Source organism: Callithrix jacchus, chromosome 3 (assembly GCF_049354715.1).
Source record: "Callithrix jacchus isolate 240 chromosome 3, calJac240_pri, whole genome shotgun sequence".
NCBI classification, from domain to species: domain Eukaryota; kingdom Metazoa; phylum Chordata; class Mammalia; order Primates; family Cebidae; genus Callithrix; species Callithrix jacchus.
This window is the reverse complement of record NC_133504.1, coordinates 143,860,797-143,887,310: the sequence shown is the minus strand read 5'-3', so window position 1 is coordinate 143,887,310 and position 26,514 is coordinate 143,860,797. Positions and strand designations below refer to the sequence as shown.

Below are 26,514 nucleotides of genomic sequence, written 5' to 3'. Positions count from 1 at the left end.
TTGGCCTCCCAAAGTGCTGGAATTACAGGCATGAGCCACCATACCTGGCCACAAAATTAACTCTTAGTAATACAATTATTAAATATTGCCTTGGAAATGCCATGCTAATGCAATTTTATAGGAAAGAGAGAAAGCACCATTATTTGCAGGTGATTACAATTGAAATGCTTAGAAAATTCACAAGAATCCGCTTTTAAAAAGTCCTGGAGGTATACAAATAAGTTAATGGCAAGAAAAAGGGATAATCCTTATATAGGATCCTTGTATAGCCAATCATACCAACTGAAAAATAAGAGATCCAATGTATCATAGCCACAAAAATTAAAATACTTAAGGAAAAAGATGCAGTACACATTTATTTGTTTAATTTCAAACCATATTGGACAATGGTTCAGAAAGTGGCTTGAAGAACAGGCTGCTTGGGGGATAATCCTGGCTTCCAGCACTTAGTAGCTGTGGGAACTTGGGGAATTATTTAACCTCTCTGTGCCTAAGTTCGTCTATCTATAAAGTGGAGAAAATAATAGTACCTACTGCATAGTATTGGAAGGATTAGATGAGTTTAAAATCCATAGTGCTTAGAACATTCCCTGCTACAACAGCATCATTTCAGTGTTAGCTTTTAGGTTTATTATGGGAAGTCTTTTGAGAAAGGAAATGAATACATAAAGGGTCATAGCATATTATAGAATAGAATGAGTTCGTAGATGTGAAGGGAGACAGAAAATAAATACACGGTGATGACTGGGTGCATAAGAAACAAGCTCTGAAGCCTAAGACTAAACATTTCATGTATTTGTCTTCCCTATATAGTATGAAATTGCATGAATGTGTATAAGATTTCTACATCGATACAACTCCAGTTAAATACAGAGAATGCTAAATATAATTTAAAGAGAATTTACAAAAATTCACATGGAAAAATAAATGGATTTGCATATAAAAGGATATATGAATAAGAAGGGCTATTAGCAGCTTTGACAGCCTGTTATGCAGCACTTACAAAACAGTAGTGGCTTAGTAAACACTACTTTAAGAACTAAGACTCCAGAATCAACTCCAAGTTTAAAGAAAGCAAGAGGAAACATGGCTGTATAAGGTTTTTCAAAAATCAAGGGGATATACAAATATATCCTATGTATACACAATATGTATGTATACACACATATACATACACAATATGTACACACATATATTGTGTATGTATTGTGCCCAATTAATTTTTAAAAAGTGTTACTTTCTGTAGAGACAGACTCTTGCTACCTTGCCCAGCTGTTCTTGAACTCTTGGCCTCAAGTGATCCTCCCACTTTGACCTCCCAAAGTGCTGGGATTACAGGCATGAGCCAACATCCTTGGCCAATATATTTAAATAATTGTATAGAAATTTGAGAAATACTCCAAAGGCATTAAACCTTAAAAAATATGGGGAACTATTAGAAAACAATTTTTAAAACACAGCTATGAAAAAAATTAATTTCTTTCTGCTTCGAAAACGTCAGTGGAAACAGACTGCAATATCTGGAACATACTTGAATATATATTACAATTCTAAGTATCTGTAAAATAGAACACAAAATAACAGTATAGGAAGCTTTAGAAATTAAGTATGACCAAAACATCCATCCATTCATTTCCCTTCATCTTCACTTCTATCCTGAACATGGTAAGTCTTGGTTTAACTTCCAAAATAGCTCCTACTCAATTAGGTTTCTCTGCTTTTACCCTTGCCTTTCTAAAAGTCCACGCTCCAAATGGAAAGCTAATAATCCTTTAAAAGACCTTAATAAGACAGGGAACTCTCACACTTAATATTCTCCATTGCCTTCCCCATGCACTAAAATAAAATCCAAATCCCTACTCATGGTTCTTAAGGTTTCACACTCACTTTATGTCAGCCCACTTCAGCCATTGATATGTCCTGTGCTGGGTCCCATCTGAATCTTTGTACCAGCTGTTTCTTTTTTTTTCTTTTTGGAGATAGAGTTTCATTCCTCTTTCACCCAGGCTTGAGTGAAATGGCACAATCTCAGTTCACGGCAACCACCGCCCCACGGGTTGAAGCGATTCTCCTGCCTCAGCCTCCCAAGTAGCTGGGATTATAGGTGCCCACCACCATGTCCAGCTAATTTTTTTTGTATTTTTAGTAGAGACAGGGTTTTGACATGTTGACCAGGCTGGTCTCGAATTCCTGAGCTCAGGTCATGCACCTGCCTTGGCCTCCCAAAGTGCTGGGATTACAGGCATGAGCCACCATGCCCAGTCTGTACTAGCTGTTTCTTTTGTCTGAAATGCTCTTCCTAACCCCACATCTTCACAAGGCAGGATTCTTCACATGCTTTAGGGTCCAGCCTATATAGTTCTTCCTCTGAGAAGCTTTATCTGAGCCTTCAGTTTAAAGTAATAAAAACAAAACAAAAACTAGAGTTGGGTGTGGTAGCTCACACCTGTAATCCTACCACTTTGGGAGGCCATGGCAGGTGGATCACTTGAGCCCATTAGTTCAGGACCAGATTGGGCAACGTGGTGAAACCCCGTCTCTACTCCCAAAAATACAAAAATTAGCTGGGCATGCTGGTGGACACCTGTAGTCTCAGGTAGGAGGCAGATGTCAGAGTGAGCCATGGTGTACTTCAGACTAGGTGACAATGAGACCCCGTCTAAAAGAAACAACAACAACAAACCAAAAACAAAACCAACCCCCCCCCACACACACCCTAAAATCAAATGTATTTCTATATGCCAGGCACTCTCTAACACTTTACATGCAAAACTCAAAACACAATGAGAGAGATTCTATTATCATTCCCATCTTATAGCAAGAAAACTGAACCCCAGCAAAGTTGGGTAAAAATCTCAATGTACAGCAAGCAAGTAGCTTATAAGTGCCTTCATTTAATTGTTCTGCTCTGCTGCCTGTACAGGTAGCCTTCCAGCTACTCTCAACCATATCACTGCTTTTATTTTCACTATGGCACTTTTCAAAGTGCGATTTTTAAAATTTGTGAATTGTTCGTTCCCCATTGATAGAATGTCTGTCTTGTTCACTGCTATATGTCCAACACCTAGAACAATGACCAGCACATTGGAAATACTCAATATTCAATTAATATATATTATTATTAACATTATTTTCTTTGAGACAGAGTTACACTCTAGGCTGGAGGGCAATGGCATGATCTCGGCTCACTGCAACCTCCTCTTCCCAGTTCAAGTGATTCTCTTGCCTCAGCCTCCCGAGTAGTTGGGATTACAGGAGCCTGCCACCATACCCAGCTAATTTTCTTAGTTTTAGTAGAGACAGGCTTTTACCGTGTTGGCCAGCCCACTTTAGCCCACTTCAGCCATTGATATGTCCTGTGCTGGGTAGAAAAAGAAACAGCTGGTACAAAGACTCAGGTGGTCTTGAACTCCTGACCTCGGGTGATCCACCCACCATGGCCTCCCAAAGTTCTGGGATTACAGGTGTGAGCCAATGTGCCTGGCCAATTAATATTTTTTGAATGAATGGATGAATAAGTAAAAATTAAGAAATCATTCAACTTGTTAAAAATAAAGATTACGAAAGGACCAATTTTATTCCCACTCAAAAGTTCCTACTTTTTTAAATGCTATGCTGTCTGATGGTTATAGTACCTACTATCTCTCGTTTATTGTAGAGAGAAAAGATAAAATACCAGGTAATGTACCATGCCATTAAGTGAAGGACTACAGTATTTCTTCGGACTGGAAACTCAGATAAGGGAAGCCTCCCAAAGGTAATATTTAAACTGAGACATTAGTGACAGTAATTTAAGCCATGTGAAGATGGATACAGGGGAAGTATTCTAGGCAGAGGAAGGGCTAGAACAAAAGTCTCAAGACAAGAACAAACATGGGAAATCAAAGTATCTGATAACGTACAGGCTCATGGTCTGTGGAAAGTTTGGATTCTGTTCCACGATAAGCCCTTGAAGACTTTTCATCAAGGAAATTATGTGATGCTGGTTATGCTTTCTTTTCTTTTTCTTTCTTTCTTTTTTTTTTTTTTTGTTTTGAGACAGGATCTCACTCTATCACCCAGGCTGGAGTGAAGTGACATGATCTTGGCACAGTGCAACCTCGGCCTCCGTGTTTAAGTGATTCTCCTGACTCAGCCTCCTGAGTAGCTGGGACTACAGGAGCCTGCCATGCTTGGCTACTTTTTGTGTTTTTGTAGAGATGGGGTTTATTCATGTTGGCCAGGCTGGTCTTGAACTCCTGACCTCAAGCAATCCACCCACCTCAGCCTCCCAAAATGCTGGGATTATAGGCATGAGCTACTGTACCTGGCCAAGTGACACTGGTTATGTTTCTAAAGTCCTCATTTGCCTAAAGCATAGAGAATAGATTTTTAGGGGGATAAGATCAAACACAGTAGGTTTCAGAAGTGGCTAGAGGAAGTGGTGGTTTAAAGTGGGGTGATGCTGATAGATTATTCTGATTCTGTTGTGGAAATTGAGTTGAAAGAGCTTGCTGGTTGATTGGATGTTTTGGGCAAAAGGGAATGAAAGGCATAGTGAAAGACCATCTGAATGCTGCCATGAGCAACTGGGTAAATAGTGTCATTATTCATTGAGATAAGGGAAACTGAAGAGTAAGTTTGGGGGAGGTAGCTGAACGTGAAGTTTGTCCATGCTAAGGTTGAGATGCCTCTTCAGCATCTGAGGAGAGATTTGTACAGGTAAGTACAAAGACACATGAGTTTGGAGTTGAGTAGCAAAATTCAGTTTTGAGATACAGATTTGGAAATCATTGCTGGAGACTCAAGAAAGCCAATGGTGTAGCTCTTGTATAAGGGCTGATAGGCTTGAGACCCAGAAAGAGCTGAAGGAAAGGGGGAAAGGTCAAATTCATAGGCAGTCAAGCAGGAAGAATTCTCTTCCTCAGGGGAGAATCAGCTCTCTTACTCTCTTTAGACCTTCAGCTGATTGGATAAGGCACCCACATTAGGGAGAAAAATCTGCTTTACTCAGTATTCCCATATAAGTGTTAATCTCATCCCAAAACACCTTTACAGAAACACTCAGAATACTGTTTAATCAAATATATGGGTGCTCAGTAGCCCAGTCAAGTTAACCCAAAAATTAAACATCACAGTGTGATTCAGGGAAGGTGCTTAGAAAGAAGGAGTAGCCAAGCATTCAGGCTGGCACTACATGATGTGTTTAGAAATTTATAGACCATTGATTTGGCAAAATGGTTTTTTGAATATTTTTGTAGAAATTACTAGGAAAACAGAAGGTATGGAAGGGTAGAGTAATTCCTTAAGGTACATTTCCAGTGAAATTACTCAGCCAACAATAATGAAATTTTAAATATCCTATTATACATGGTCCAATTGCTTCAACCTTTCTGAAGGATAGTTTAATATAACAATACAGAAAAAAAAACCACTAAAAAAGACAACTAAGTTTAACATAAACTTTATATATATATATACATGTTTAATTTGAGGATATAAAATACTATTATTTTTTAAAGACTTTTACTCTGAATTACATATTCACAGAAAGTTACAAAAATAGTGCAGAGATTCCATGAAGCCTTCACCCAAATTCCCTCAGTGGAAATCACTATAGCACAAAAACAAAACTAGAAAATTGACATTGAGCTGTGTGTGCCAATATTACATCATTCTATGTCATTTTGTTGTGAGTAAATTCATGGAAAGCCATCACAATCCAGATACAGAATTATTATGTCACCACAAAGATCTCCCTCAGAAAGCATTATGTCCTAAGGCATTCAGTTTGGAAAACAGAAAAAAGAAAATCATCCACATTTTCCCCCAAACAATTCTTATTGTACATATTCCCTCAGTTATAATTACTGTATACCATGATATTTTCTTACTGTCGAATGCACACTTTCTTTGCCTTTGGTTTTGCACACCTCTAGGTTTTGAAAGCAAGTCATTCATGCTGCAGGATTATTGCAGGTTTGTTGCTACCCCCGAAATGTTTCATTTTGGTTAAGATTGCTGCATTTAAATACTCAATCTTCTGAAGCTTCTGTGGAGAATATATATTACAAAATAACTATCTTGTATAAAGTTACAGATAACAATCAGAGGAATAAAAAGTATCTGTTCTTCAGTAGTCTATCTGTGGAACTATCACTAGAATTATATGAGGAGCCTAGCCCACACGATTCCTTTTCATGATTTAAGTGAATTCAGTGTTTTCTCGTTTGTTTATACTTTGTACCTAGATTCTCTAGATGCCAATAATGATGGATCAACTTTTAAAGAAATATATATATATGTATATATATGTATCTCCATATATATATATGGAGAGAGAGAGAGAAAGAGAGAGAGAGGAGTTAAAATGATTTAACTTTTGAAAACAGTGTCTTGACTGGATATTGCAAAGCTAAAAAAACAAATGCTATACCGTAATTGGTTACTTTGTTTCTCATAGGAGTACAGGTTAGCAATTAGGTAACTACTTTATGTAACTAGTTTACACATAGAGTTTAACCAAGTAAATTAATCTTAGACAGTAGGACATGTTTCTCAGCAACAGAAAAGTTACGGATAAGCAAGGGGTAAAGTGAGGCTAGCATGAATCCTGTGGTGCTGAATGCGAGTTGGAGGTATCAGTATAAACTCATTTACTTCAATAAAGTCTAGGTATAGGTGTATAGGTATCTGTGTATACATACAAACGTTTCCTATCTGTGTCCACTTAGGGGGCCTACACAGTGGTAACCTAGTAGCAGTAGCAGTGAGCACAGCTTGTGCCCAGATCTTGGTTTCTAAAAACATTTTTCAGTACAGGGAACAATGGCTTTTTAGAAAAAAATGACTGATTCTAGGGCTGGTCAGGAAAAATAAAAGATGAGCTTGCAGCATATTGAAGGACCAGAAAGAAAGAAGTGCTAAAAAACAGAAGAAGCCCAAACAAACAAAAAACACACAGGGAGAGGCATGCCAAATGAAACAGGAACCCATTTTCCAAGAGCTCTCAGAGGCCAGGGTGCAACGCTTTGAAAAACAGTACAATAATATTGGATTACAACTCAAAGAACAATGTATATATACATGAGTCCACACTGGTAAAAAATATTGGATAACAATTTTCCTTAAGTAAGCTTCTAATTAATAAATGTATAAAGAAATACGAAAGTAAAACATCTGGTGAGCCTTTGAGCTGGCTAATAAACATTTTTGCCAACCGACCTATTTTGTGTTCCTTCTGCTGCATAACAATGGAAAGAGGACTTTTCCCCCTATGAGTTTTACATATCAAAAATATCTTTGTGTCCATCATTAGTAATGTTGAAACTATTTTCTATAACTTTTCATGCCCTACAAACCTTACTCTAACCCAGCATTGTGCAGCTTAACACACCTCAACATCACTCACGCTATTTGATAAATGAGACTTTATCCTTCCAAGAAGACATTTTCTAACATAAATAAGGAACATTATTTCACAGTTCCTCTTAACTTTGTATTACTACTTGACATGGTGAAATGAGGACCAAGTAGCACAAATACCCAGTACTGAACGTTGCATTATCTTTTAATGGCTTCTCATTTCAATGCATATTGCATAACAAACACAAGATGTCCTACATCTTTCAGCTCAAGTAACCTTTCTCTTGTGCCTTGTATTGCTGAAAGTTTTTCTTACCTTCTTTTGATATCAACATTACTATGAACAATAAACCTATCTCCAAGGGTTCTATTGTTCCAGAGTATGAGTTTTCTTTTCTTTTTCTTTTTGAGACTGGAGCTCACTGTCACCCAGGCTGGAGTGCAGCGGCACAATCCTGGCTCACAGCAGCCTCAACCTCCCAGCCTCCATGATCTTCCCACCTCAGCCTCCTGGGTAGCTAGGACTGTAGGCATGTGCCACCACACCTGGCTAATTTCTGTATTTTTTGTAGAGACAGGGTTTTGCCATGTTGCCTAGGCTGGTCTTATTCCTGGGCTCAAGAGATCTACCTGCCTCAGCCTCGCAAAGTGCTGAATTACAGGTATGAGCCACCACACCCAGTTTGTGATTTTTTTCTTTTTAGAGATGGAGTCTCGCTCTGTTGCCCAGGCTGGAGCGCAGTGGCACAATCTCAGCTCACTGCAACCTCCACCTCCAGGGTTCAAGCAATTTTCCTGTCTCAGCCTTCCAAGTAGCTGGGACTACAGGCATGCAACCATGCCCAGCTAATTTTTGTGTTTTTAATAGAGATGGGGTTTTACCATGTTGGCCAGGATGGTCTCAATCTCTTGACCTTGTGATCCGCCCACCTTGGCCTCCCAAAGTGCTGGGATTACAGGCATGAGCCACTGCACCCAGCCATGTTTTCTTAATGTAACTTGAAATGATTATTCTATTAATAAATGATCAATCTGCTATGTTCATAGAGTTGTTCATATGCAACCTTAAAAAGGAGGTAAGACTCTCACTGCCCATTCCTCTTATATGTAATCACTTTCATTTGCTAATGGCTTTTCCTTCCTGTTTTATTTGCAAATACATGCACATATACATACGTATTATCTCGACCCTTTTAAATGAAAAAGTAACATACTAGGTATTCTGTCCCACATCTTGCTCTTTTTCAGTAATGGTATAATCTTGAGCAAGCTATCTACCCTTTGAGATTATTCTGTAAACTGTGAACACTGTAAAGATTAATTAGAAAGCTACATGTGAGGAACTCACCACAGGACTGGACAGAGAAGCGTTTGATGCCACCTCAACACTCTACATCCTACTTCCACCTGCAGCCCGGGTCTTAAGATGGTTAAAACGCCCATCATACTAACATTCCATTAGACCACTAACATGCCCATGAGAAATCAGGAAAGCTCAGATCATCCCAGCCTAAATGATTTGTGGCTTTCTCCATAAAGTAAGTTTTCAGTCGGTTCTGATGACAACCCAACATTTATTCTTTGAGACAAATTCAAGGACAGTCTTGTGTATGTGTACATTGGATTCTTCTACCTTCAACCCTTCAACCAAAATCAAGGGAACAAAATTCCTTCATCTATTCAAACACTCTTTGGTCTATCCAGAAGTCTACAAAATGCTGTTGGGAGAAACTTTTCTGCTCCCAACTTAGTTCCATTATTTGGGGGCTTGCAAATTAACAGATTAATAGAAAAAAAAGAATATTATACATGCATGCAATAACACTATAAAGAGTGACTCTCTGAACAGCAAGGAGTAAGGGTTTACAGATTGATCAGCTTAATGGTGTGTCTTTTTTTTTTGAGAGTTTCGCTCACTGCCCAGGCTGGAGTGCAGTGGCGCAATCTTGGCTCACTGCAACCAGTCTCCTGGGCTCAAGTGATTCTCCCATCTCAGCCTCCCAAGTAGCTGGGATTACAGGGACCCACCATCATGCCTGGCAAATTTTTGTATTTTAGTAGACAGGGTTTCACCATATTGGCCAGGCGTCTTAAACTCCTGATGTCAGGTGACCCGCCAGCCTCTGCCTCCCAAAGTTCTAGGATTACAGGTGTGAGCCACCATGCCTAGCCAATGGTGTGTCTTAAGGCATAAGAGTGAAAGTATGGAAAGTTCTTATAAGGTTTATTTACAACACCTTGGGAGGTCCTAGTGCCAAGTACCCTTACATGAGGAACCCTCAGAGGAGGGTTTATGGCAGCTGAATTCTCAGTAAAGTCTGCTTTACTCATCAAAGTTTAGCTAAGGCTGTTTTTGTTTGTTTTTGAGACGGAGTCTCACTGTTGCCAGGCTGGAGTGCAGTGGCATGATCTTGGCTCACTGCAACTTCTGCCTCAGCCTCCCAAGCAGCTGGGACTACAGGCACAGGCTACCATGCCCAGCTAATTTTTGTATTTTCAGTAGAGACAGGGTTTCACCATGTTGGCCAGGATGGTCTCGATCTCTTTACCTTGTGATCCACCCTCCTCGGCCTCCCAAAGTGCTGGGATTACAGGTGTAAGCCACCACACCTGGCCTTAGCTAAGGCTTTTTGTCTGCAGCTGCTGTTTGTTCAGACGTTCTCAGATTAAAGTAGACTTGTGTCATACTGATGGGTTGTTAGTCCCTTCATTGCCCCATTTTAAACTTGACATGAAGTTTCATTGACAAGGAGCTATGCTGATTGCTGTGGAGATAAGACTGGGTACAGAGGTTGGGAGTTAAGGGATCTGCGAGATTTGTGAAAGAAACGAACATAGATTAGAACAAAGATGATTAAACAGAAAAAAACAATTAAAAGCACATAGCCCCATGATGTGAACCAGTCTCCCCAATCAAATAACGGTATATTCTTCATGTTCTTGGATATGTCTTTGATACGCTGTATATTAGCCATTATATCTTCCGAATTATTTATATAGAGGCAACACTGTTTGCCAACAGTTCCACAAGCCGTTTGCCGTTGGGTGGTCGGTATATCCAAGACACGATCATTTGGGGATGCAGAGGTTAAACTGCTAACGTTTGATTGGTGTCCTTCCAAGGTTGGCTGAGTGGCACCGAATTCCTGTTCTATTGCTTTGGAAAGGTTTAAAATTGCCTTTTCTAAATCAGAAGTTCCCAAACTTGGAAAAAGGGCCCTTACTGTTGAATTGTCCTTGGGGTTGTAATATAGAGGTGCACTGTCTGTGTCTCGTTTGGTGCGTCTACGTGGTGTTACTTTATGAATGAAGGATCTCAGGTTTGTAATTTGGCTAGTATTTAAGGTGAGATGTCTGGTGAGGGAAGGTACCAGATACCCAAGTCCACATCGCCCTGACCATTTCGGTGGAAACCCTTTGTATACCCCATTGCCACATAAAATAAAGAGACCAGAGTTATTCAGAGACAAGGTCAGATTGGCGCCTGTGAGCCACCAGGTGGGGGTCTGGTGTCCATCATGACCTTTGTCATTAGTTATGTTGGCATCTGCACATCTCCATTTCCCATGAGCCTCTTGTAGCCCATAAGAGCAAAATAAGTTGCGAAATAGCTGGTACAGAAGGCCTTTGGTTTGGTTTTGGCAGCTATATAGGCAGGTGTCATTACCTGACCAGGTCAATCCAGAATTTCGATCTACCCATTGGTAGTCTTGGGTACTGGGCAGACCAATCAAGGGAATCGTTGAGCTGTTCCAGGTCCAGTTAGTGCAATCTACAAACCAAGGACATTGTCTAGTGCGTAGGTAAACACTTGTGTCATCATAATCATTCCTGGATTCCTCTGTAACATCTATAGAGGGTGTGAAGGTGCCATCTGTAGAATCGAACCACAGTGTTTGAATACAATATTGTTTAGGTATGTTACCTAGGAAGGGTCCAGTGCCATTTTTATTTTCTACACAAAGAGAAAAATTTCCCTCCAATAACCTTACTTGAGCAAAGGATAGACCTTGAGCCTCCATGAAGGCTTCCCAGTGATGAGTCACTTTATCACAGGAGGAAGTAGAGTGATTCTGCACTTCCGCTTGTAGATGCCATACCCTTTCGTACATCCATCGCCCAGAAGAGGTCCACCAGGTGCTTGCACTGGCAGGAACAAAAACTAGTTCGGGTTCTTCTGCATTATCTAGATGTTCACATAACCAGCAATTAGACTGATTAGTCAAGATAGACAGTGTTTGGAAAACTGGTGCAAGCAGGTGTTGAGGTTGCACTTGAATTGTCAAAAGAGCAGTAAGCATTAGCGGAAGCAGACCGTAGTTCAAAAGGGAACCCATAGTGGAGGAACAGAGACAGAAGAGGTCAGGGCAAGACAAACAAACTCCAGACGACGGAGATTAAATGAAAGGGGAGAGTTTTGTTTAAATTTCTAAGTCAGAGAATTTTCCAGGTCGAGAAGGGGAGATGTTTCAGCTAGCTGGAGATGGAGATGAAGGTCTTGGTCTGAGATACTGTGTAAAGCTGTCTACTTCATCTGCTCATGGAGCCTGTGAGTAGGTGCTGAAAGTCCTCAATTTGAGATAACCCGTAGGCATGGACTTCCAGTTGTCATATGATGATCCTGATCTAGCTTGCTGTGGCTTGTATGAATTCAGGAATTTTATTTTGATGGCTGTATAGGTGGTTTCTTCTAAAAACTTTGAGATATATTTGGTCACCTGGTTGAAAAGATGGTAGGGTCTGTTAGTGAAAGCCACACATTTTTTTTTTATCTGTTGAAAATATGCTGCAGGTATACTAATTACTGTATATAACTAGTCATTGAATTATATTTAACTAGTCATTATATATAACTAGTATTGAATTGTTCACTGAAGTCCCCACAATGCTCACTTCATGCTAGAATGAAAGTTTTAGAGATCCCAGTAGGCACAGAGTAGCTAAAACTATTTCAAAAGCAGTCAATCCTCCTATTTGGATATTTGGAGTATTCCAGACATTTTTTGTTTGTCTTCTTATTTTTTGTAGAGATAGGACCTGGCTTTTTTTTTTTTAATGGAGTCTAGCTCTGTTGCCAGGCTGGAGTACAATGGCACAATCTTGGCTTACTGCAATCTCCATCTCCCAGGTTCAAGCAATTCTCTGCCTCAGCCTCCTGAGTAGCTGGAATTGCGCCCACCACCACATCCAGCTAATTTTCTGTATTTTTAGTAGAGATAGGGTTTTGCCATTTTGGCCAGGCTGGTCTTGAACTCCTGACCTCAAGATCCACCTGCCTCAGTCTCCCAAAGTGCTGGGATTATAGGCATGAGCCACTGCACTCAGCCAGACTGGGTCTCACTTTGTTGCCCAGGCTGGTCTTGAACCCCTAGCCTTAACTGATCATGCCATCTCAGCCTCCCAAAGTGTTGGGATTACAACCATGAGCCACTGCACCTGGCCAGTATTCCAGATCTTTATAAGGGCCAGGGTAATGCTTCTGGCTGTCTGAGTCCAGTTTATTGACAGATTTTTCCTAGAGTTCATTTTATGTTTAGATTTTTATACTTTACTTGCCTTGAGGATTGAGGATAGTAGGAGGTATAAAATTTTAATGAATATCCCAGAGTTTTGCAAGCAAGTGACTTAATTCTGCTGTAAAGTGAGTTCCTTGATCTCATTAAATTCATAAAGGAATGCCAAAACAAGAAATAATCTCAGTTGTTAGTTTCTTTTCCACTGTTACGGCCTTAGCACATCTAGTCGGATGGCGCAGTTCATCCATTAAACATGCAGTAAGAATAGTCTAAGGCTGGAGATAAATCTATAAAGTCCATTTAGAGTACCACAAAAGGTGGTGTGGGTCTTGGAGGACTCTTTGCAGTATGCTTACCACCTCCAGGATCTTGGTGAGATTTACAAGTAATGCACTGGGAAATAATTTGCTCAGAAATGCTATGGATACCAAGAGCCAATTGTCTTCCGGCAGTTTGATCATCGTTTTGCACATATGTAAATACCTTAAAATGTTCTGTATATTGATTATGTTCTGACATTTTTTGAGACAGAGTTTTGCTCTTATTGCCCAGGCTGGAGTGCAATGGTGCGATCTCAGCTCACCACAACCTCCGCTTCCCGGGTTCAAGAGATTCTCCTGCCTCCTGAGTAGCTGGGATTACAGGCACGTGCCACATGCCCGGCTAATTTTTTTTATTTTTAGTAGAGACAGGGTTTCTCCATGTTGGTCAGGCTCATCTCAAACTCCCAACCTCAGGTGATCCGCCTTCCTCAGCCTCCCAAAGTGCTGGGATTACAGACGTGAGCCACCATGCCTGGCCTATTCTGATGTTTTAGAAAACCTTTCCAGCTGAGGGTTGGGCATGGTGGGTCATGCCTGTAATCCCAGCAATTTGGGAAGCTGAGGCAGATGGATCACATGAGGCCAGGAGATCAAGACTAGCCTGGCCAACATGGCGAAACCCTGCCTCTACTAAAAATACAGAAATTAGCCAGGCATGGTGGTATGTGCCTACGGTCCCAGCTACTCGGGAGACTGAGGGAGGAAAAAATGCTTGAACCCCAGTGACCCAAGATTAGGCCACTGCACTCCATCCTGGACAACAAAGAGAGACTGTCTAAAATACAAAAAGAGGCCGGGTGCAGTGGCTCATGCCTGTAATCCCAGCACTTAGGGAGGCAGAGGTGGGCAGATCACGAGTTCAGGAGATCAAGACCATCCTGGCCAACATGGTGAAACTGGGTCCCTACTAAAATATAAAAAATTAGCTGGGCGTGGTGGTGCACACCTGTAATCCCAGCTACTTGGGAGGCTGAGGCTGGGGAATCACTTGAACCCGGGAGGTGGAGTTTGCAGTGAGCTGAGGTCGCACCATTGCACTCCAGTCTGGTGACAGAGCGAGACCCCATCTCAAACAAACAAACAAACAAAACCTTTCCAGCTGGGGAGAGACTACCTTTCTTGGGGGCTAGCCAATTCTCAGAGATAACAAGAGGCCAACCAGGAGCATGTCTTTGATATACCAACTAACCAACCCAGAGCCATATGTCCTCTATCTGGCCCCTACAAACAAAAGAAATTATTTGTCTGCCTTAATCATCCCAGGGCCAGGTGCTATGCAACTAGGGGACACACCTCTACAGTTTGAAATCCATTGAAATCATTCAAACTAGCCAATCCTAAGCTGTTCACCCTGCCCTGTCTCTTCTTTCCCATGGAGGTTAGCAGGTACATCCCTGGCCTTGAGTGGAATGAAATGACCCAGGCCCCAAGCACATGACCAGTGGGACTGAAGAGTTCCTTGGTGCCTGTTTTTCACCAAGCCCCAAATTTGGATCTCTTAACAGAAAGGCAATTGACACTCATGGGCTCACTTAGCAAAATAGCTGTTTCTAATTGGGATTGCAGACTTACAGAAACTGAGACACATGATGAACTGTGGACCAGAGAGCACGGCAGGAAGTAGTAGCAAACCCTTAAAAAAATCCTAAATCACCCTTTCTTGTACCCCATTTAAGGTTGACACAGTGCTTTAAGAGGCTAACACAGAAGGGTAAAGTAAGTCTCCACAGCTGGACTCCTGCCTGGAGTCACAGCTGAAGAATTTGCTTACAATTTAAGCACCTTTGTGATATTTTTACATATCACATATGATGCATTCAAACTTAACCTTAGCTTCGACGGGGCATTAAAACCAAGTGTTGGTATTTACTAGGCAGTAACAGCCCACCAGAATAGCATAAAGACTGCTTTCACCTGAGAATATCTGAAGTCTGGCTGACTCCAGTCATAATACCTCCCAGAACCAGATTTCAATGGGTACGGACATTGGAACTCTTACCTAATTAGGCCAAGGAATGTCTCAGGTTACTCAAACTCACCCGCAAATACCTTGCGTCACTTGCCTTCGTCTTGATCTCGAAGACAGGTGCGCACACTTAGCAGCTGCTGGTTGTTGCTACCAATGCATTCCCAATTTTGCTGCCTTTGCCTAACCTCTACATGCTCTCCCAGGCACAAACACAGAAACCTTTACTGAGATGTTGAAATTAGCATTATCCACCCCACACACCTGTTTTTACTTACTCAGTTTTGACAAGCCTTTCCATGTACATTGCTGTGAAAACAATGAGATAGCTATGGGTATTTTAGGACAACTTTCTTCCTGTCAGGTAAATTCCATAGCATTTTTTTCTTTATTATTATTACTTTTTTTTGCTTGGAAACAGGGTCTCAATTTATTGCTCAAGCTGGAATGCAGTAGTGCAAGCACGGCTCCCTGCAGTCTCGAACGCCTGGGCTCAAGAGATTCACCTCTGCCTTCCATGTAGCTGGGACTACAGACCTGCACCACCATACCTGGCTTTTTTTTTTTTTTTTTTAATTATTTTTAGTAGAGACAAGGTCTGGTCATGTTGCCTAAGGTGGTCTCTAACTCCTAAGCTCAAGCGATCCTCTCACCTTGGCATCCCAAAGTGCTAGCATTGCAGGCATGAGCCACCATGCCTGGCCTCATTGCACGCTTTTCACGTCAGTTGGATCCAGTGGCATCAGGCATGCTCCCATGCCTGTATAGTGGCCTCAGCTGCCACTCTAATTGACAAAGCCATTAACTTTACAATAGGTTATCCTGTTTACCTTTCCCATTCTGTGTCAACTCTTAAAATTCCATAAAAGAGGGCCTTTCATGCTCTAAACCTGTACCTCTCCCTGATGGAGTACCCCACTCCACATTGCCTTACGGCCACAGAGTTGGCTTCTAAATCACAAGAAAAACTCTTAAGACATTCCCGTGAGCCAACCAGACTTAACTCTGGGCCGGGCACGATGTCTCACGCCTGTAATCCCAGCACTTTGGGAGGCCGAGGTGGGCAGATTACCTGAGGTCAGGAGTTGGAGACCAGCCTGGCCAACATGGTGAAACCCTGGCTCTACTAAAAAAATACAAAAATTAGCCAGGCATGGTGGCTCATGCCTGTCTTCCCAACTACTCAGGGGATCATTTGAACCTGGGAGGGGAAGGATACAGTGAGGTGAGATTGCACCACTGCACTCCAGCCTGGTCGACAGAGCAAGGCTCCATCTTAAACCAAAAACAGACTTACTCTGTTCTGAGACAGTTTTTATAAACAAAAATCTCAGAAAGACAATAATTGGCTATGACATAGTGAGCTTGCACATTGGCAAAAGAGAAAATGAACACTACTTACACTGAGTAGCTATACCTTGGGATTCTGCCATCTCCTTGGCAGTTTGGAAACCCCATAGATGATGATTATTATTAATATTTGAGATGGAATTATTATTATTTTAGATGGAATATTACTCTGTGGCCCAGGCTAGAGTGCAGTGGCACGATCTCAGCTCACTGTAACCTCCACTTCCTGGATACAAGCAATTCTGCCTCAGCCTCCCAAGTAGCTGGGGATTACAGGCATGTACCACCATGCCTGGCTATTTTTTTTTTTTTTTTTTAGACGGAGTTTTGCTTTTGTTGCCCAAGCTGGACTGCAATGGCACGATCTTGGCTCACCAAAACCTCCACCCCCTGGGTTCAAGAGATTATCCTGCCTCAGCCTCCCAAGTAGCTGGGATTACAGGCATGTACCACCACGCCTGGCTATTTTTTTTTTTTTTTTTAGACGGAGTTTTGCTTTTGTTGCCCAAGCTGGACTGCAATGGCACGATCTTGGCTCACCAAAACCTCCACCCCCTGGGTTCAAGAGATTATCCTGCCTCAGCCTCCCAAGTAGCTGGGATTACAGGTATGCGCCACCATGCCCGGCTAATTTTTTTGTATTTTTAGTAGAGATGGGTTTCTCCATGTTGGTCAGGCTGGTCTTGAACTCCTGACATCAGGTAATCCACCCACCTTGGCCTCCCAAAGTGTTGGGATTACAGGCCTGAGCCACCGTGTCCGTCCCCCGCCCCTTCACCCCCCACCACAGATTCTCGACTTTAGCAGATACTCCCATCACCAATGGGCATATAATTGCTATTCTATTACGGGCTATGTATTTTCCTACAGAAATTGCTGTTGTTCACTGCTCAGCACTTAGGAAAACTGATGGAATATCTTTATGAAATTTTAGGGCTGAGAAAGCTGCTCCATGGGCAGACAAAAATGGACTCCCTCTCTCTACTCCACCCAGCTTTCGACCCTACCCTTATCCCTGACTCCTGTTCATTGTCGGGCAAATGCCCTACAACCTAAAAAAGACATTGCTACCAAGGGGGGCCAAGCAATTATGCGATGGATTAGATACGGGACCAAATGGACTTCTTTGGCCAGTCAAGAAAATAAAGTATTATACGCACAAGTCCTAAAGACAGGAGCCATACCAGCCATACAGGGCCACATGGGAAAGGCACCAGGATGGTCAGTGGGCAGAAGACCGTTGTGAGGTAAAGGTTTAGAACAAAGCAATTGCCTTCCTGTTAAAAGAGCCAGATTCAGGCACCGGAAACCCTTGGGTCCCACTGGCCACGTGTTCGGGGCTGGATCATTTCATCTTGCTCAAGGCTAGGAACACACCTGCACTTCGAAGTGAGTCCGCCGCACCTCCCGAGACGTAGGAGACGAATTCCTGGAGCCCAAGGTCGGCCGGGGTTGGGTTCCTGTCGCCGCACGCGTGGCCCGCCCGAAACCCGTTGCACAGAGTAGCGGCGCGTCTGCAGTGGGGAGGCAAAGTGCAAACTTGTTACCGCGCCGGGACCTGCCCCGGGATCCTCCCAGCGGCTCGGCAGGACGCAGCCCCTGTGCCGCGCGCGGCTCCTGGACAGGTACGGCCGTCCGCCCCCCGGGCCGCCGAGGGCTGCTCTAACCCCCCGGCTCTGGCCCCCGGGAGCAGAGGAGCTCCGGGCGGGCAAAGCTCGAGGGGACACCGCGCGAGCCCAGGCCCTGCCCGGGAGTCCTCCCTGCCGGAGACCAAAGGCCAGAGACGCACTCACCACGCAATAGCTCGGCGGGACAAAGTGGCCGACCCCCGCCTGGCCAGCAGACCAGAAGGCAAGCGCATGGCGGAAACCCGCATGGAGGAACGCTTTAGGGCTGAGAAGCGCATTTCAAATCCCCGGAAAATCCTGGGCGGGGGCGGGGGCGGGGCACCGCCGGAGGGACAGCCAATCCCCGGGAAGATTCTGGGCGGGGACGGGGCTGGGAGGAGGGCCGCGGGCAGGATCCCGGTGGAACAGGCCGGGCCCTAGGCCTCCGGTGTCCTCTGGTGGCCCAGGTCTGGCTCCCGCGGGGCGGGTGAGAGACTTGGCGACCTTCCACTAGGGTCCGCGGGGACCCTGGGCAGAACCGCCTTCTTCAGGCGCCCTGCTGGGCCTCGGCCCTTGTGGATCTGGTTCTATTTTTCACTGTATGATTGAATAAGGCCAGAGATGAGGAGAACAGTGATTGTGAAACAAAGTGAGATAAATACTCAATTCTTGGGAGCAATAGCCTTGTTGTTGGGATATGTTTATTCATTTTACAGAATCAATGAGAACCTACCATATGTCAAGCACTGTGATAGACCTGAGAGCAAATAGTGAAAAAAACAAAAAACAAACCCAAAACAAAGACCTTGCCCTTGTGGAACTTTTAGTGTAGTAGTGAGGGAGGAGATCTTTAATCACCGTTAAGCATCTAAGACCATCCCCACCTTGATTTCCACACTGCATTTCTATAGGAGAAGTAAAGGCTGGCAGACCGGTCACCTTAATCGCCCAGAATGCAAGCATGGAGTGGAGGAATCTCTCCAGAAGGCATTGTTTTTACTTAAACACGCTAAAACACCCACCTAAGTCACTATACCCCATACCTACTCCTAAGACCACGACCCTTTCACATGTAAATTCTGGAGTTGTAAGACCAAGACCGTTTCATATGTAATTTCTGAAACTGTAAGACCAACACCCTTTCACATGCAATTTCTAAAACTGTAAACCCAATTCCCTTTCACATGTAATATCTAGATTTGGAAGCCTATATAAAAGCAGAGGTTTTCTTTGTTGGACGAGCTTGGCTGTTAGGTAACTATGCCACCTTGCTCCCGGTGGAATAAATCGCCCTTTCCTTCCCAGTTCGGTGTTTGGTGTTCGAGAGGTCTGTTTCTCAGGGCCATTCCTGCTACAGTAGATAAAACAGACATTGACACACCAATCATGTAAAAATGTAAAATTACCACTTAATAAGAGCTGGAGTGATGGTGTCAGGGGCCTAGCTGTGAGTCTGAGGGAGGGAATAATTAAGCAGAAAATTGAAGATCCGTTTACAAAGCAAAGGAGTGGAGCTTGGGGTAGAGGTAGAAGAAAGAGGATGTATAGTGTGTGCACTCCAGGAAGGAGCTCAGTGCATCCATGGACATGTAGAAAGGCTGCTGTGACTTCTACACAAAAAGCCAAGGGGTGAGGTGGGGTGCAGAGAGATGCAGGATGAGGCACGATATAATCTGGGCTACAGAGGGGATGTGACTGGAGATGCTGGTGACTGCCAGACTAATGTGGGCCTTGTAGACCATAAATGATGCTCGTTAATAATGTGTTGTATAAATGCATGTCAGTAAAAGTTGATATTTGCAAGATTGGCATGTGTTCAGGCCAGCATGTTAACAGCTAATAATTGCTAACCATTATTGCACACTTATTTAATCCTCTGCACACTTAAATGTTTTCTTTTTTCTTTTTTGAGACAGACTCTTGCTTTGTCACTCAGGCTGCAGGCTGGAGTGTAGTGGCACGATCTTGGCTCATTGCAACCTCCGCCTCCCGGGTTCAAGCGATTCTCCTGCCCCAGCCTCCAGAGTAGCTGGGATTACAGGTGTATACACCATGCCCGGCTAATTTTTGTGTTTATTTAGTAGAGACCATGTTGGCCAGGCTGGTCTCAAGCTCCTGACCTCAGGTGATCCACCTGCCTTCAGCCTCCCAAAGTAGTGGGATTACAGACGTGAGCCACTGTGCCTGGCCATTCTCTGCACTCTTTTAACTGCTTTATATAGATTATCTCCTTGAATTTTTCCAGCTACTCTACCCAGTAGGCATGATTACATTCCTCATTTTGGGCAGGACATGGTGGTTTACACCTGTAATGTCAGTTCTGGAAGACTGATGTAGGAGGATCACTTGAGGGTTGGAGTTTAAGACAAGCCTGAGCAACCTCTTAAAATGCTCATCGCTGGTCATTAGAGAAGTACAAATCAAAAATAGGAACACTTTTACACTGTTGGTGGGAGTGTAAATTAGTTCAACCATTGTGGAAGACAGTGTGGCGATTCCTCAAGGACCTAGAAATAGAAATTCCATTTGACCCAGCAATCCCATTACTGGGTATACATCCAAAGGATTATAAATCGTTCTACTATAAGGACACATGCACACGAATGTTCATTGCAGCACTGTTTACAATAGCAAAGACCTGGAACCAACCCAAATGCCCATCGATGATAGACTGGACAGGGAAAATGTGGCACATACACGCCATGGAATATTATGCAGCAATCAAAAACAATGAGTTCGTGTCCTTTGTAGGGACATGGATGAATCTAGAGACCATCATTCTCAGCAAACTGACACAAGAACAGAAAATGAAATACTGCATGTTCTCACTCATAGGCGGGTGTTGAAAAATGAGAACACATGGACACAGGGAGGGGAGCACTACACACTGGGGTCTTTGGGGGGAATAGGCGAGGGACAGCAGGGGTGGGGAATTGGGGAGAGATAGCATGGGGAATTGGGGAGAGATAGCACCAGATATAGGGAGGAAGGCAGCAAATCACACTGCCTCGTGTGTACCTATGCAACTATCTTGCATGTTCTTCACATGTACCCCAAAACCTAAAATGCAATTTAAAAAAATTTAAAAATTAAAAAAAAATTATGAGGGGTGAAGTGGCTCATGCCTGTAATCCCAGCACTTTGAGAGGCTGAGGCAAGTGAATCACGAGGTCAAGAGATCAAGACCATCCTGGCCAACATGGTGAAACCCCATTTCTACTAAAAATATAAAAATTAGCTGGGCATGGTGGCATGTGCCTGTAGCTCCAGCTACTCGGGAGGCTAAGGCAGGAGAATTGCTTGAACCTGGGAGGCAGAGGTTGCAGAGAGCTGAGATCGTGCCACTCTACTCCAGCCTGGTGACAGAGTGAGACTCTGTCTCAAAAAAAAAAGAAAAAAAAAAAGGAAAGGAAAGAAGAAAGAAAAATTAGCCTGCTGTGGTGGCATGTGCCTGTAGTCTCAGCTACTTGGGAGGCTGATGTGAGAGACAGTGAGCTATGATAGTGCCACTGCATGCCTAGGTGACAGAGCAAGACCCCATCACTAAACTTTTTCTTTTCTTTTTTTTTTTTAGACGAAGTCTCACTCTGTGGCCAGTCTAAAGTGCAGTGGCACAATGTCAGCTCACTGCAATCTCCACCTCCCAGGTTCAAGCAATTCTCCTGCCTCAGCCTCACGCATAGCTGGGATTACAGGCTTGCGCCACCACGCCTGGCTAATTTTTGTATTTTTAGTAGGGACGGGGTTTCACCCTGTTGGCCAGAATAGTCTAGATCTGCTGACCTCATGATCCGCCTGCCTGGGCCTCTCAAAATGCTGAGACAACAGGCCTGGCCTCTAAAATTTTTGTTAAAAATCTTCATTTTGCCCTTGAGGATCCAGATATTGCTAATATTGTGTTGGTTTTTTTTGTATGTGTTCGTTTGTTGTTGTTGTTGTTTTGAGAGCTAGTCTATTCCCAGTCCAATAGTGTAGATGCTTAGTGAACGTATTAGGAATCCTGAGCACATCTAATCGGTGTAGCAGCTCATGACTCAAATGCCACTCTAACTCTTGAACACTTGTGTGCACAAACACAAATTTAGAAAATTGAAATTATAGCTGCAATGACAAGATGGTAGACACAGGATGGCAGCACGGAATTCTGAATTTCTGTAATATTGAAGTTGCTTTTCTTTAAAAGCATGTAGGGCTTAATTTGTAATGCTTTAAAATCCAGAACTATATTAAGGCGGTCATATGGGAAGCTGCATGTTGACCTTCTCAACCTAAATAATACAGCTTCCTCTCTTGTAGAATTTGATGATATTGAATATTGCTTTTTTAAAAAAGTTTCTTAAAATGATTACATATTACCCATTATGCTTAGCATCCAATGTATTCTATGAAATCACTATACAAATCAAAATAATAATTTATACAGTATGGTCAATCAGACTAATTAGTATAAGAAAAGCTAATTGGTCTAAATTAGAGTAGAGCTGAAAGTAGAGCTGAAATAAATGATTGAATTTTATTAAAGAAAATGAGTGAAGAGACAGACCAGCTTCTTCTGTAGCATAATTTTAATGAGACTGCTGAGTTGAGTTCTGTTCTACATCAAAAAGGGAGCACAAATCTCTTGAGGTTCTATTTCTGGCTCTACCAAAGGCTTTGCTGTTATACCCAGAGCACAATGAAACCCATTACTTTTTTTCCATCTGTAGAATGCAGGCAACATTTTTAGCCTTTTCACAGGAGTAGCAGGATTAATGAGCACCCACAAATGACTTTACCTATTTTGTAACTGCAAATGCATTCTTATTGCCATATTTTCATAAGAAACAAACTGCCGGTTTTTTCCGATAAGGCTAAAACTTTCAAATCTGGAATATGTAGGTTATCAGCAGTGGCTATTCACAGGCATGATCATAGCGCACTACAGCCTTGAACTGCTGGGCCTGGATGGTGGGCATGTCGTGCCAGATAGCAGTAACTCAAGCAAACCCTGAGAATTACCCTGTGTTTCTTGGTGAATGTTTGTTCAGGGTTCTGAAGTATGCACCCCAGGCATGGCTAAATCAGATGTTTATGCCATACCTGTAAGAACACGGGGACCCTGACTGGTTCCTTGGAACACAAGTCATACAAGGAATTGAAGGCCTTTGTTTTGAGCTGAGTGGAGGCTGCTAAGTAGAGGTTGCCAAGCAAAAGTTCCTTTATAACCTATGTGTTGTTTGCAAATGGCATGGTTTTCCTGTCCAGCATGCCACTCCTGGATGCGTGGTATATAAGTCCCCAGAATAAAACTGCATGTCACACCTGCTGTCTCCGGGTTTTTTTAATGGGCCTCTCGGTTACTGTACCCTCCCAGCTTGCCAGTCTGGTGGTCCAAAATGATGGGGCTCAAGCAATCCTCCTGCTTTGGCCTAGCTGGGACAGTCATATGCCACTATATAGGGTAATACACTTTAGAATGACTCTTGATAACTCTGAGATCTTTCCATCAATCCCAGTACTGGGCTGGATGTAGTGGCTCGGGCCTGTAATCCCAACACTATGGGAGGCCGAGGTGGGTAGATCTCTTGAGCTCAGGAGTTTGAGATCAGATAGCAGTAACTCAAGCAGACCCTGAGAATTACCCTATGTTCCTAGATAAATGTTTGCTTAGTGTTCTGAGCTATTAACCCCATGAATGGCAAAATCAGATGTTTATGCCATTTGTCTAAGAGCACCTGGACCCTAGCTTGTTCCTTGGAGTGCAAGTTGTACAAGGAAGCAAGGGCAACATGGAGAAACCCTATCTCTACAAAAAATACAAAAAGTTATCCGGGTGCGGTGGTACATGCCTGGGGTCCCAGCTACTCAGGAGGCTGAGGTGGAAGGCAGAAGTTGCAGTGAGCCAAAATCACGCTACTGCACTCCAGCCTGGGCAACAGAATGAGACTCTGTCTCAAAAAAAAAAAAAAAAAAATCCCAGTACTGCTGAGGGTCTGAGGGTCTGGGATTGATGTACGTGAAATGAGAAACATTCTTAAACTCTGTGATTACACAGATTTACAGCTAGTCAAAGATACTTTTATCCATCCTAGGTGACTGTTACTGGCTTGTACCACAGTGGGAGAGCTCAGCCCTTATTTCAGCAATTGGGTGAGACACACATTGTGATTGTGCTTGTTTTTGAAAGATAGGGTCCAGGTCAGAATCACAGGGAAGGAAATAAACTACTTCAAAATATTGAACTGCTTAGTGAGAAGCGCTTAACTTTTCACTCATAGATTCCAAGTGGAGGAATTGGCAGTAGAATAAAGTGCTTGGCTTGCCTCAGCTCCCTCCCTCACTTTTCTCCTGGGAAGGAGGAGTATTTTTTTTCTGATTGGTGAGTTTCAAGAAGGAATTGCACAGGAAATGGCAGCCTCTTCCTGCCTCCAGGTCTCTGAGATTACTGACCTGCAAGAGGTAGTGTAAATTAAAATAATATTTTGGTACATTTTTATGCATATCTATAGAAATCTTTTTTTTTTTTTCCTTGAGATGGAGTCTTGCTCTGTCACACAGGATAGAGTGTAGTGGCACAATCGTGACTCACTGCATCCTCAAACTCCTGGGTTCAGCTGATCCTTATGAGTTAGCCTCCCAAGTAGCAGAGACTACAGGTATGCACCACCATGCATGGGTATTATTAAAATTTTTTTTGTAGAGATCGGCAGTGGGGTGTGGGTCTCACTATATTCCCCAGGTGTCAAACTCCTGGACTCAAGCCATCCTCCCACCTGTGCCTCCCAAAGTGCTGGGTTTACAGGTGTGAGACACTGCACCTGGGTAGTGTGAATTCTGTTTTCTGCAGCTGAACCCATTCGACATACTTACTTGGTGCTTCTGGCTAAGCTGTTGTTAATGTTCATTATATGGACTCCAGGATGGATTTTGCATAAAGAATGAAGACAACATCTATTCATAAAATTCCTCCAAATAAACTATCACCTCATTTCAGTAACTTAGAGAAGAAATTGCCTTCTTCATATAAACTGATACTCAGATGAAGTTGGGCTTGCTAAATACTGTTTTTTGCTTTTGCTCACATTCTTCTATACTCTTGATGGCAGTGGCTGTGGACACCCAGAGTGAATGGAGGAAGTGTAGTGTTTTTACAATGGACCTTTCCTACTGTTACAGCACAGTAGCTAACACATGTTTGAAACTCAACAAATATTTGTTGACTGAATGAATTATTACATTCAGACTTAAACTGAAAATGTTTAATTTTTATTTATTTATTTTGAGACACAGTTTTGCTCTTGCTGCCCAGGCTGGAGTGCAATGGTGAGATCTTGACTCACTGCAACCTCTGCCTCCCGGATTCAAGTGATTCTCCTGCCTCAGCTTGCCTCAGCCCACCTCAGCCCGCCTCAGCCCGCCTCAGCCTCCCAAGTAGCTGGGACTTCAGACAGGTGCCACCATGCTTGGCTAATTTTTTGTATTTTTAGTAGAGACGGGATTTCACCATGTTGGCCAGGCTGATCTCGAACTCCTGACCTCAGGTGATCTGATCCACCCTCCTCGGCCTCCCAAAGTACTGTCATGACAGGCGTGTGCCACCGCACCTGGCCAAAAATGTTTAAAATCATTGTAAAGTATTTTATAATGCCTTTAATCAGAGTCTAGTAGCATGGTAGGTCACTTACTCACCCAGCCTGGGAGTCTTACCAAGTTCATTTTGAAACAGACCCATCATGGAAGTCATGGGTGTGGAGTACTGAGAAAGCTTTTAAGCATTTATCACAAGAAAGAGGCCACTACCACATTAGCCTAGATCTCATGTACACCTGTATTTCATAAATACAGGTTCTCAACCAATGTTTCCAGTTGCAAACAGTTAAAAAGGTTAGCATTCATCCAGGACACTGATTGCAAAGAAAATGATACCAGCTTTCTGCTCTCCGGGGTCCGAAGCTCTATCCTGTGTCCTATAATGGCTGTCATCTTGTCAGTCACTTCACCTTTAGCGTGTGTTTAATGAGCCCCTTTCTATGAAATATGTTTCCTGTCTTCTTGGACCTTCTTATATCACATGTTCTAACTGCCCATCCTTGCTCTAGCTGACCTGCTTACCAATTGTTCTCCGTCTTTCTTCCCAGACTCCTGAGAACTCTTGCTTTTAGCAACATGGGTGAAGGGCTGTCTGCACATTTATTCACACTCTTAATAACAACAGGTATTTTCGAGCACCAACTGTGTGCTGGGCAGTGGGCTATGTGCCAGGGATGCAAAGATGATTAAAACATGGTCCTAACTCTCAGAAAGCTTACAGATGGTGATAATTGTACAGTAAGTGATGAGGTCGAAGTAGCACTGGGCACTGTGGGAAACAGAGATGATGCATCAAACCAGGCTGGGAAGGGTTCCAGGAGCACGGCTGCCTTCCTCCA

General features: G+C 43.0%; 1 long non-coding RNA gene and 1 pseudogene across 2 annotated transcripts; one reads left to right on the top strand and one right to left on the bottom strand.

The window, feature by feature from the left end:
- Nucleotides 1-8,901: 8,901 nt before the first annotated feature.
- Nucleotides 8,902-18,383, bottom strand: LOC103792042 (endogenous retrovirus group MER34 member 1, envelope). 2 transcript variants are annotated; one of them, XR_618647.5, is made up of 3 exons: nucleotides 18,293-18,383; nucleotides 17,877-18,013; nucleotides 8,902-12,062 (listed from the first exon to the last, which is right to left on the bottom strand). It is a non-coding gene; the product is annotated as an endogenous retrovirus group MER34 member 1, envelope (long non-coding RNA). The 2 variants fall into 2 exon arrangements; XR_013533123.1 differs by having other exon boundaries at nucleotides 17,904-18,013.
- LOC118152610 (small nucleolar RNA SNORA26) lies at nucleotides 14,846-14,939 on the top strand (annotated as a pseudogene).
- Nucleotides 18,384-26,514: the final 8,131 nt, after the last annotated feature.